The sequence below is a fragment of the Podarcis gaigeae genome, assembly GCF_964106915.1.
Source record: "Podarcis gaigeae genome assembly, chromosome: 3".
NCBI classification, from domain to species: Eukaryota; Metazoa; Chordata; class Lepidosauria; order Squamata; family Lacertidae; genus Podarcis; species Podarcis gaigeae.
In genome coordinates this window covers 3586167-3598335 of record NC_139680.1, presented here as the reverse complement: position 1 = coordinate 3598335, position 12169 = coordinate 3586167, and the positions used below count along the sequence as shown (strand labels likewise).

The 12169-nt window shown below is 43.7% G+C and overlaps 1 protein-coding gene across 2 annotated transcripts in view; it reads left to right on the top strand.

Moving 5' to 3' along the window:
• The first annotated feature begins 7206 nt into the window (after window positions 1-7206).
• B3GNT2 (UDP-GlcNAc:betaGal beta-1,3-N-acetylglucosaminyltransferase 2) overlaps window positions 7207-12169 on the top strand; it is a 50681-nt gene continuing 45718 nt past the window's right edge. The window contains exon 1 of one of the 2 annotated variants that reach the window (XM_083730666.1): window positions 7207-7325. The gene's annotated coding sequence lies outside the window, so the exon portion shown is untranslated. Of the gene's footprint in view, window positions 7326-7670; window positions 7753-12169 lie in introns of those variants that run through there. The other variant, XM_083730665.1, reaches the window with a different exon arrangement.

The following is a 12169-nucleotide window of genomic DNA, read 5'->3' as shown; positions in this document are numbered from 1 at the left end:
ACTTCCATGTGACAGCCCTTGAGATATTTGAAAATGGCTATATTTGAAGATGGTGGCTGGGGGAACCCAGTCAGATGGGTGGGGTGAGTACTATCAGTCAACCAGACATTTGGTTGATTGACATCCTATGCCCTTTTAAAACGTGTTGGAGGGGGAATGATTAGGTTGTTTTCATTTTGATTATTTATTTTGTGTTTTTCTTTTTTTATTTTATCCTATGGACTGCCCTGAGACCTGCAGGTATAGGTCGGTATACAAATTTAATAAATAATAAAATAAATCATCATCACCACCATATCCTCTCAGTCTCGACTTTTCCAGGCTAAGCATACTTGACTCCTTCAACTGTTCCTCATAAGGCTTTGTTTCCAGACCCTTGATCATCTTGGTTGCCCTCTTCTGCACATGTTTCCAGCTTGTCAACATCCTCCTCAAATTGTGGTGCCCAGAACTGGACACAGGACTGCGGGTTTGGTCTCACCAAGGCATCATATCCGTGCAGAGGGCATCGGGCATAACTGGCTTAGCAACCTGAGGCCTTTGGTTTAAAGTAACCATTTTGACATTCTGTTTGTAAGTTTGCTTTGTTTTTAATGTAAAAACTCAATTAAATACTGAGATATATGAATGACATTTGTTATGTCTGTTCAGCACACAATTTTAAGTTTCAAGCCTGAATATCAGCTTATCACCAAAATCCCCATCTGCAAAGCAGAAAGGGAAATGGGAAAATAGATTTTACATTAAGTGCCAACAGTCTGGTTCCTTACAGTTCAAGTGAAGACCTCTCTTCTGCATTCTTGTAAAAATTCCCTCAGCTCTGCCAGTCTAGATTTCTGAAATGCTGCCTTAGAAGCAGGTGCTGGACTTCAGCATCTTGAGCAATCTACATTTTTCTTCCAATACCTCACTGCTGCATTATTTGTACAGGGCACATGATGTCTGCAACCTTCGTACCAGACAGGCACTGTAACTAGATTTCTGCACCATCACACTGTCCGTTAAGCATTCAAACCAGTTTCCTTCTGGAGGATACTCACTGGTTGTCATTGTTCATAGCTGAATAGTGGAGGCAGCACCTCTTTCCAGAAAGTTAGTAATTGTGATAACACAAGAAAATTCAATATGCCAGGTACGCCACCTCCAAAATTGCTTGTTTACTGCAGTTAATATGTTACCTTCTGGTGGTGCTCCAAGGTTCAATGAAGGCTGTAATCAAAGCTATAAACACTGTAATTTAGCTTTACAGAAAATTACAGTTCCTGTTAAAGAAACTATGCACTACAGTGAGTTGACGTGCACATATTAATTAGATGGGTTTCTGGACACTGTTAAATGTCATGTAATATGTATAACCAACTAGTTTTTGCCAAGCACTAACACAGAATACCTTCACAGTTTAAACTGTTTTTCTGAGCAGTTCATGCAGTTAGGATGCTTTCATCTTGTAAACAGCTTAACTGTGTTCAGGATTGAAACCTTTGTTTCTCTCTCCTACCAGCTTTTTGTGGCAGTTCAAAATAATCTGCTTTGTTTTTAATCTGCTTCCATTGACAGCTGTATTGAACAGTATCATTTACTTCTGATTTATACAGATAAAGTTGAATGCAAGGGTTGGGGGAGAAACCCTCTGATTTTACTACAAAGTTTGTGTGTTAAAATATTATGGGCTCTATTCTTCTTCTCTCCCCCCCACCCCATTTGTTTGTCTGAAGCTTAGAAATTTCAGCCAAAACCTTTGTAATCTTCAACTTTGTTCTTCCTTGAATATATCAACTTTTCCGCAACTAAAATCATCCCATAGTTTATTCACCCAACGTGGCACTTTGGTGACTGCTACCTTGCCTCTTCTTGTCCTAAAAGGATGTCACATAGAGGAGGGAGAAAGGTTGTTTTCTGCTGCTCCAGAGAAGCGGACACGGAGCAATGGATCCAAACTGCAAGAAAGAAGATTCCACCTAAACATTAGGAAGAACTTCCTGACAGTAAGAGCTGTTTGACAGTGGAATTTGCTGCCAAGGAGTGTGGTGGAGTCTCCTTCTTTGGAGATCTTTAAGCAGAGGCTTGACAACCATATGTCAGGAGTGCTCTGATGGTGTTTCCTGCTTGGCAGGGGGTTGGACTCGATGGCCCTTGTGGTCTCTTCCAACTCTATGATTCTATGATTGTCCTCAATATTAGGCATGGAAATGGCTCTGGAACATCTTCATCTCCAGCTGTTCTGTGGCTGATTTTGGCCCTGGAAACATATGCACCATATTTTGTTGTCAGAGCTGCCTCTAGGTGCCAGCTCACAGAGGACCAACGCCAGGTTGATGTAATGTACAAAAGTATTTATTGAAGTTTAGTTTCCATTTCAACGCCAGAGCGTGCAGCCCTATGTCTTAGACCTTAGATCGGCGAAGTCCCGTCTGAATCACCTCCCCTTCCGCACCAGTTTAAGATCCTAGCCCTGCTCCACCTTCTGCGCTGTTCTCTCCGCCTCTGGGTCCTCCTGCCCACCGGGACATTGCCCTTTCTGGACTCCTCTGACGCTGAGTCGCTTAGCTCCTCCCCCTGCCTCCGGCGGGCTTTAGGACCCGGTTCCCAATCCTCATTCTCTGCTGTCCCGCGCTCCTGTACATTTGAACTTGTTTCTCGCGCCAACCCAGTGACCTTTCTCCTAACCGTTACACTGCTTCTATCACTGCTTCCCTCTTCCGTGACACTGGCCGGATCTGACCTCCCCTCCGTTGCCTGACTCTCCGATGGAGGCGTGGTCAGCTCTGCCTCGTCTCCTCTCCCTGGTGGGGAAAGCACTGGCCCCGATACCTGGGACTCTTCCCCCCCACTCTGCTCTGGTGGGGAAGCTGGTCCTGATTTCCAACTACTGCTCTGGGAGTCCCTGCTGCCCCCTTGCTCCTGGGGTGTTCCCCTTGGGAACCCCCTGCCCCTGGCCACTGGCGCCCCCTTTTGTGAATCTTCCGATTCGCTGGAGAGGCTCATGGAATCCCTCGGACCACTGTCCCCTCCTACGCTCCCCTCGGATTCCTCCCCCTCCCCTCTTCCCTGTGCCTCTGCTCCTGAGCCCCTGACATTTGTTATCAGTGGATTTCACAGGCATAACACAATGACAAGAATAATTTTCCAGCTGTGAGTTTGGGTTTGGGGGCTAATAATAATGTAAAGTATGTTAGTCATACTCAGAGAAGGCAACTAACATAAGTCCATTCATTTCACTGTGTCTACTCTGAGCAGAATTGAGTTGGATACAACTCACTGCCTACTCTTTTTAGTCTTCTAGGGTGTTCTGCTCTGCCTGCAAGATGACTTTCTGTTTTCTGTCCATTTGCCTAATGCATTTTATTTCCTATTTTTTGAAGCATAAAGTTTTATCTGTTAGTGGAATGTAGTTGCTTTAAAACTCTAGATTTTTGAAAGCATGTATTAAATGTACTGGTAGACAATGATCACTGCTTCCCTTTAATAAGCAGTTTAGACTGTGAGGGGGTTTTTATTACTTGAATAAAAAATAAATCCTAAATGCCTCTTGGATTGCTAACAGGAAACATTAAAGCATTTTGACTGATGGATCTAATGCATTTCCCCTAGTTCACACTTGTTTATTTCTTGAACTTTCCTCTGCGGTTCCCCTCCTGCCTGCCCCAACCACTTCCAGGCATTTTTGTGTTAGTGTGTTTTAAATATTTAGAAAGAGTAGCTTAATTTAGCTGAGGGGAGTTGCAGTCATTTCTAATGAGAGCCTTTTAAGGATATAGTTTCATGGGAGAAACAGGAAGATTCTGGGGTGGCTCAGTGATCCTTCCCAGCAGCTGATGGAACTAATTCACTTTCACAAGCTTTATAATGAAGAAGTCGTGTGGATGGTTCTGCAATGCTAGAGGAGAGAAAACATGACAGGAACTCTAAACAACTGACTTCAACAGCCATTAAGGAGAAATGCAGTATTTAGGGTGTGTACAGTATTTCACTGACATTTTCCTGCAGAAGCCACAAATCAGAGGCCATAAGTTTCTAAATAAAAGATGTCAGGGCAAACAGGGAACATCTATCATCTTCGTGCTCTGCGTGTGAGCTCTGGGAGGCATCTGGCTGGCCACAGCTGGAAGTGTTGCTGGACTAGAGGATCTGACAGGCTACCTCATGATGTGTGGTGGCTCCTGACTGAGGCTTCCCTAAAGCATTCTTCACAAAGTTTCTCCTGCAATTGTCACCTTTTGAAACCATGGACTTGGATGTTTCAACAAGCTCTCTGTTTCTCAAAGATGGATGTAAAAACAACGAACAGGGAGTAGTTCAAGCTGAAACAATATTGAGAAGGGGAAAGCTGGCTAGTTTTATGGAAAACATTCTTCGTTGCCATTACCGCTCCCTGCTCAGGCTGCACAGAATCACTTCAAGTGACAGAGATGAGCTATCTTTTTATCCCTCTGCCATATTCAAAATCAGTATGCCTAAATGGTCCTTTATCCATTCTCCCCACTGTCGGGGTTGATAAGAAACTGGAGGAGTGGAGCTCACTTATAAGCTTGCTAACAACATCATATTCTGTTCTACATCATTATTTGAATTCTTATAACACTTCATAAAACAGGTGTTGCTTATTTTATTTTATTAGACTACAACTTCACTAATCCCTGACCACCAGGGCTTTTTTAGCTGGAACACAGTTCCAGCACCTGTCAGGGGTGCCATTGCCATTATAAGAGAACAAGGAAGGCATTCATGGTGAGATCCAGTACCTCTTTTTCTAGAAAAATAGCCTGGCTAACCTCTGACTATATTGGTTGGGGCTGAAGAGAGTTGGTCCATTATCTGAAGGGTACAGCTTAGCCACCCACCATAGAGGCTGACAAACTGGCTCCATCACAGCCAGTTACTATCTCTACCTTATTTCACAGGGTTATTTGGATTAAAAGGTGGGGGGAACCCACTGGCTCTATCTCGAGCTCTTTGGAGGACTGATATAATTGGCATCCATCTGTCTCAAGAGACAATGGCGTCTGCCTCTGGAAGTGAAGCCAAACTGCTGCATTAGCAGAGCCAAAGTGACCTCCCCAGGGTGAAGCCTGGCCAGTATGTCTGGAGGTCCTGGGCTGCCCAGACAACAAGGCCTCCCTCTCGGCCTCACTGATGTGGTCCAAAGGAAAGCAGAGCAATATGCATGGGGTGCTAGGGGAAGGGTAGAACCTCTGGTGAGGGACACGTCATGCTCCTTCTGTGGTATTTTGTCCACCTTGGTCTCCACCCTGCCCTCAGTGCTCACCTATGGCTCCTAGAAACTGTCAGAATGCGACAGCAGCAAAGACCCAAGGAACGGCTTCAAGTAGCTGTCTAAACCTGGTCAGAGTAGCCGATGGGTCTCAAACGCTTGGTGGTTAGGGACTTCTCCTGCATGCAAGGACAGGGTGCAGTGGATTGAGCAGACAAGACCAATAGCGGACTGATATAAATATGATTAATAAACAATAAAAAGCATTGGTCATAATTCTGAATGCATCAGCATTCTCTCTCTATCTCTCTGTATATATGAAAACACACACACACACATTATATATATAATACCATATCCTCCCATCTTTGGGGACAGGACTTGGCTGGCAATGGAGAAATCTGCCAAGCAGCTTTCACACTAGATTGACTCTAAGGGGATTCATAAAGAATGACACTTCTAGCTTGTGCTGGCTGGAGGCTCTGCTTTTTTCAAGATCTGCTTTCTCATATGTCTAACATCTCTCATCACTAATTGTGCTGCTCCTTTACAAGTTACATAATACTGCACTGCTGAAAAAGCTTTTGTTTGCTGAAAAGGGTAAAATTTCACAATGGAGGTAAAACACACTATAAAAGGAAATGGTTATAATCTCATTCCAGTAGAAGACCCTTCTCTTTGCAATGCCTTGCCCACTCCCTTCTCCATCAGCCAAGGCTGATCAGGTTGCCATCTCTTCTCTGAAGTGGTCCTCAATACTCTGAATACAATTGTAATTTGCACATAACAGTCTCTTCTGTGTATTAGATTTTGAACGCCTGTTGATTAAAACAAATATACACAGATCTCCAGCTTTTAAAATGTGCTATTGCAAGCAAAGGTGTAGCAAGAAGTACGCTCAAAGGAAGATCACTGGATATTAAAATGACATTGTCTTATCCCATCAATTTCCCTTTGGAACTTTATTTGCCTGCCAGGAAGGGACACCTATTGATGGGAGATTCAAGTGTGTAAGAGAACAACAAGTGGAATATACCAAAATAGTTGGGGAATAGTCAAAGGCAGAGGAGAAAAACATTTGACATTAAGAGGGGTGCAAAGGTATTTAGTGTGTGGAAGAACAGCAGGGAGCAGGAATAGGCCCCAAGGCTGTGGGAGAAAATAACGGCTATTGGAGGTGGCACAAGGGAATTTAATGGCTGAGTGACAGAAATGCGCTCCCCCCCCCCCCAAAAAAATAAAAAATCTTAACGCATTTAAAGGGAAATCCAGCTAAACTTTGGGAATGGCTGCCTAATCAACTGTATCAGCCCCAAATGATGGTGTGGGGACAGAGGTTCCCTAGATGCAGGGCTGTATTTTTGTTAAAACAGTTCTGGAAGCAGATCTTTCCTACAGATAATACAGATATTACTGGTCAGCCTCGCTCCCTGATCTGGGGCTTGAATCTATCTGTGCCTTATAGGGAAATGGTGTGATGCTATTAGGAGTGGCATGTAATGAGATTGCACAGCACTGGATGTACAGTGGTCCTTCGGGTTAAGTACTTAATTCGTTCCGGAGGTCCGTACTTAACCTGAAACTGCTCTTAACCTGAAGCACCACTTTAGCTAATGGGGCCTCTCGCTGCCGCCGCGCCGCTGGAGCCTGATTTCTGTTCTCATCCTGAAGCAAAGTTTTTAACCTGAGGTACTCTTTCTGGGTTTGCGGAGTCTGTAACCTGAAGCATATGTAACCTGAAGCGTATGTAACCCGAGGTACCACTGTACATATAAGGTTTCTCCATTAACAGGAGATGGCCTGTGTCTGATCTGTTGCACTCTAAACATCTAAGCCAGCGTGCAAGAGCAGTTTGGTGCTTTTAAAAGAAATATCATTTTGACACAGCGTGACATAACCTTTTTATGTCACCTGTCATATATATATCATTCCCCATCCCCCTTGTTACGTAGTTGAGAGGTTATATATCCCCAAGTTTTTGAGTGTGAGAATTTCAAATCTGCAGTTACTTTTGTGATTGGACAACATTTAGCTTGGTCAGTCTACGTTTGATGCAGAAGCACATAAACTGCTTTCGGAAAAGAATTTGAATTTTACCTTCTGAAAATGTCAGGTAATGCGTAAGAATAAGTATACAACTGCAAGCACTTGGCATTTTTTTTTTAATGATTTCTGTGCCATTTTACACAAGTTTTACTCACCAAGCAAAACTAAATTATATTAATTTGACCCAAATGTATTTGGGTCATGGTACAATTTTTTAGCACCTCTCAATTTTGGAATTTGAAAGCTGGAAAATCCAGCACACCCTAAAGCCCGTGGTGCCGATGCAGGGCCTGTTTGCCACGGCCCCCGCTGTCTGCTGCTCTCTGGGTGGCCATTTGGAGGGCCCCTGGGCTGTGGGGGCCCCAGACTTTGGCCCCACGCCCCCCTTGCCTTCCCAGCAGCTCCCAGCCTTGTTCTCCCTGGAGTGGGGGAAGGGAAGAGGCCGAGCCGGACGGGGCGTCTGCGCTTGCGCTGTGGGGAAGAGGGCGAGAGAGGTAAGGGGGGCAGAAATCAAGCAGCCATGGGGCTGGAAGAGGGTCAGGGAATGGAGCCGCTGTGAGCGGGACAGTGGTGGTGGGGAGCTGAAGGGAGAATACTGAAGCATCCCGGAGGCGGAAAGGGGACTGGAAACCTCCTCCTGCAGGGCAGCCATTTTGTGGCAGGGCTTGAAACTCCACATTTCTGACTTTGCCCCGTGGGCCCAAGAAGCTTTCAGGAGCCTTCAGATTTATGGCTTCCTCGTGTTTTATTCCCTCCCCACAGCTAAAGCCTGTTAACGTCGTTCTGCTCCTGGTATATAAATGCAGGAGCCGGGAAACGTTGGTGGCGCTGACTTTCCATCATTCCTGTGGCCTGTGGGGTTGAAAAGGCCTGGGGGGCGAGAGGGGGCCGGAGGGGGTCCCTCCGTCAGTTTTCTGCCTTTGAGGCCTTGTGCTCCCAAACCTCCTCCACAAAAATATACATAAATATAAATAAAAGAGGGTCAGAAATAAGAAAGCACATTCAATTCGCGCACCTTTGTTTATGTACAGATGAGGAAAAATAATTCAGATTGAAATATCCTTTTATATTGCAGTGCAGATCAGATCATCAGAAGACATAAGAATTAGTTTAGAAAAGAAAGAAAAAAGATTAACTTACTATTTACTTTTTAAAAAAGACCTTTTCTGGCCTTTTTTGCAAAAAAATTCAAACTACCACATGAAAATCAATCTCTTTGGCAATGTTTGATTCAACACTTAGCCTGGCCAAATCCACAAGACATTTCTGAGACATTGTAGATAATTATTAATTAGCTAAATTTTGCTAAACGGCCTCTCTCCAGAAGCTACTGTTGCTGGAATTGTCAATAGTATACTTAATACTATTAACACAAACATTTGGAAACAGGCCACAAGTTTACTAGATTTAATGGCTTTAACTTGATTGATTTGATTTGATTTATTATATTTCTATGATGCTTTTTATTCAAATGAATCTCAAAGCGGCTTACAAACAATAAATAACAAGAACATAATAGAACATAGTAGAACATCAGAAATACAGCATAAATCATAAAACAATTAACAAATCATCAATGAAACAATTACAATCTATAAAACACTTAACGAAGCAGCAACTAAAAAAATATGCTAAACATCACAATTTCCCTCCCAGATCCCCCTTTTGACCCTGGGCAGGAGTACAATGTACCCCCCTGCAGCCCCCTCCCCTGGTTTCCAAGCAGGTGTCATTGTGTCAATGGAACTTTGTTCTGAGTAAATATGCTGAGTGTTGCATTATTGTATGGGGCCGGCTGCTAGTTCAAATCTTACTTTGATGGAGAATTCACAAAGTGGCCCTAACAGTAAGTGGAAAACCTACATTCTAGGTTGTTCGATAGATTGCTGAGAATGAGCTGGGCCTGAGTGAAAAGCGCTTGGAAGCTCCTGAAACACTTTAGTATTGTGCACCTGTTTGGCTTTCTTCTAGAATCGAGCCTGATTGCATTTTTAGTTTCTGTTCTCCATTCTCATTCAGGCATAGTTGAAGATGTTTCCTCTTGCTACTTCCACTTCTTTGCTTTAAAAAGGTCCTCTTCTTTCTCAGCAAGCCATAGCTTATTTCTCACAAGGGCAGAAATGTCTGTTGTGCCTTTCTTCCCCCCCCCCCCCAAGTGAAATTCTATAATATTATTAATTTGATTACTTACGTCTGTCTTGCCATCCTTAGTCTCTCTTCTTATTGACTTTAAATTGTTTTCTCCCGCACATTTCTTCACAATACCGATTAACTCACCAGCTGGGATGGGTTTAAATAACAGGATAACCCACCCCTAGGAAAAATGGTACTGTATTGTAGTTCTCTGCTTATTTTAAGAGAGACGCAATTTTCATACCCTTTACTGACCATATTAGGCAGTATGCAATGTGAGGGTCTCCCTCTAATCTTTACTAGTGCTATTATGTGCCTTCTCCATGTAGAATCTAATTTCTTACCCCACATTATGCCTCAGTCTTCTTCTGCATCTTTCTGGCAGTATGCTTGTGAAACGGACAGGATCAGGAAGTGGTGGGCTCTTCTTCATTTGCAATATTTTTAGCAGCTGTCGGATGACTACCTGTCAGGGATGCTGGAACGGTAGATTTCCTGCATTGGGAGGGGTCTGACTAGACAACTTTTGAAGCCCATTCTAATTCTGTGATTGCGTGATTGGCTGCCACTAGCATAGGATGAATAATGTTGGGGGGGAAATCAGGTCTGGACTATCAGATGTTACAGGGAAAGGGAGAAAGTTAAATGTGGTGGATCCTTATCTGAGAGATATTCACAGATGACGCAGACTTGACAGCACACTCCAATGAAACTCTTCAGAGACTCATCAGTCATTTTGCCCAAGCCTGCAGGGAGTTCAGCCTTAACAATACCCTGATGAAGACCAACATCTTAGGTCAGGACATTGCCAGCACTCCACACATCAGCATTGGTGATCACACACTTGAGGTGGTAGACAATTTTGTCTGCCTACGTTTCACCATAACCAGCAATCTCTCCATCAGTGTTGAGCTGGCAAGGCAGCTATGGCAGTGGCTCGCCATACTCCATAAGGGTATGGGAGAACGTGATGCTAATGTCCAATACCATGATAAAAGTTTACCAGGCTTGCGTGTTGAGCACACTGCCTTATGGAAGTGAGTTGTGTGCACCTTACAACCTATTTGGAGTGATGTCTCAATGCCTTCCACATGAGCCATGCCAGGAGGATTTTGGGTATCAAATGACAAGACAGAATCCAAACAAAGATGTGCTCACATTCCCAGCATGTTCACATTCCTGTCTCAGCGATTGTATATGCTGGCATGGTCATTTCCACAGAGTGGAAGATGTCAGGATTCCCAAGGATGTGTTTCCAGCACCAGGCCAATTGGCAGACCAACACTGCATTACAGAGATGTCTGCAAATGTGACAAGAAGACTGGTAACATCAACCATGCTATGTCTCCAGGCACTTGCAGACAACCACAATCAGGGCTAGATTTGGGTTTAATGAGACCCTAAGCTACTGAAGGTAATAGGGCTCTTTATATGTCCAGCTGTCCTTTGTCAACAACAAATTATCACTTTTTTGTGTGTTGAATATAGGCTATATGGTAATTATGGACTTAATGGATATCTAAAGCCATTTGCACATAACAAAATATGTACATCATAGGAGCCTACACAACACAAAACAATGTTGCTGCATGTAGGTTTTATTTTATTTGTTTTTTATCTTATATTTTGGAAATGTACATCCAGTTTTTTCCCTTTAATTTTTTTGGGGGACCCCAAAAGATTGGGGCCCTAAGCTATAGCTTGTTTAGCTTATACATAAATCCACACTGACCGCAATCCCTGGAGATAGGCAATCAAATTGTGCATCCATAGCAGTGACCACAGGAGAAATGACCCCTGGTAGGAGCACAGAGAGAAGAAACACCATAGTCCCAGTGGGACGCCTTCATCTGCCGCAGCTGCAACAAAACAGGTCTCTCCCACATTGGTCTCTACAGCAGGCACTAAAATCATCCAACAGCTTGACCCCACCCCAAAAAAGTACATTCCTCCATTGTCTCCCAAGACAGACAGATTCCAACCTCAGTGCAGTCCAGCCTCAAAATGCAGGAAATTTTGTTCCTGACACACTTCCTCCTCCTCCCCATTCTGTCTCCAGTTCACCATCTCTGCATTTACTGCAGCACTACAAATGCATACCACACCTTTAATGTTTAAATGCAGAATAGTTTTTTGTTTTGTTTTTTAAAGCTGCTGTTCCTGCCATTGCTACTATAATAAACACCGCTTACAGGAGATATTTTAAGACTGGAAGAAAGTCAAAAGATGAATGGAAGATTGGCATGATGTTTATTGGACAAATGGCTAAACAAATTAGTACCTGTACTGGATCTGGGAGTTCAGAAAGTGGAGGCTTGTTCAGCCTGCTTCAGTTCCCTCTGAGAAGTCTGCATGCAGAAAGAAGCATTCTGTTCACCATGGTGGACAGATGTAATACAATTCTGGCAAGACAGAGGCCTGTGGATGATTGGTTATGCTGTATGAGAAATATGTCAGTTTCCTGTTCTGGATGAAGCTACCTTCCGTCTGCAGGAGCATGTTTGTAGTCTGGGAGGATTCTTTGATCCATCATTGTCATGGAGGTCCAGATGACTAGGAATGCTTTTTACCAGCTTCCAGCCATGTGCCAAGTCCAACCATTCTTGGATACGGATATTTTAGCTACAGTGGATGATGCACTGGTGACCTCAAGACTGGATTAATGCATTTTATGTGGAGCTCCCCTTATGGTTGGTCCAAGAAAGCAGCAGGCAAGCGAAGAAGACGGTAGCATGACTTCTAGCTACTTCTGCTTTCCGACAGTACTGCACATTATGC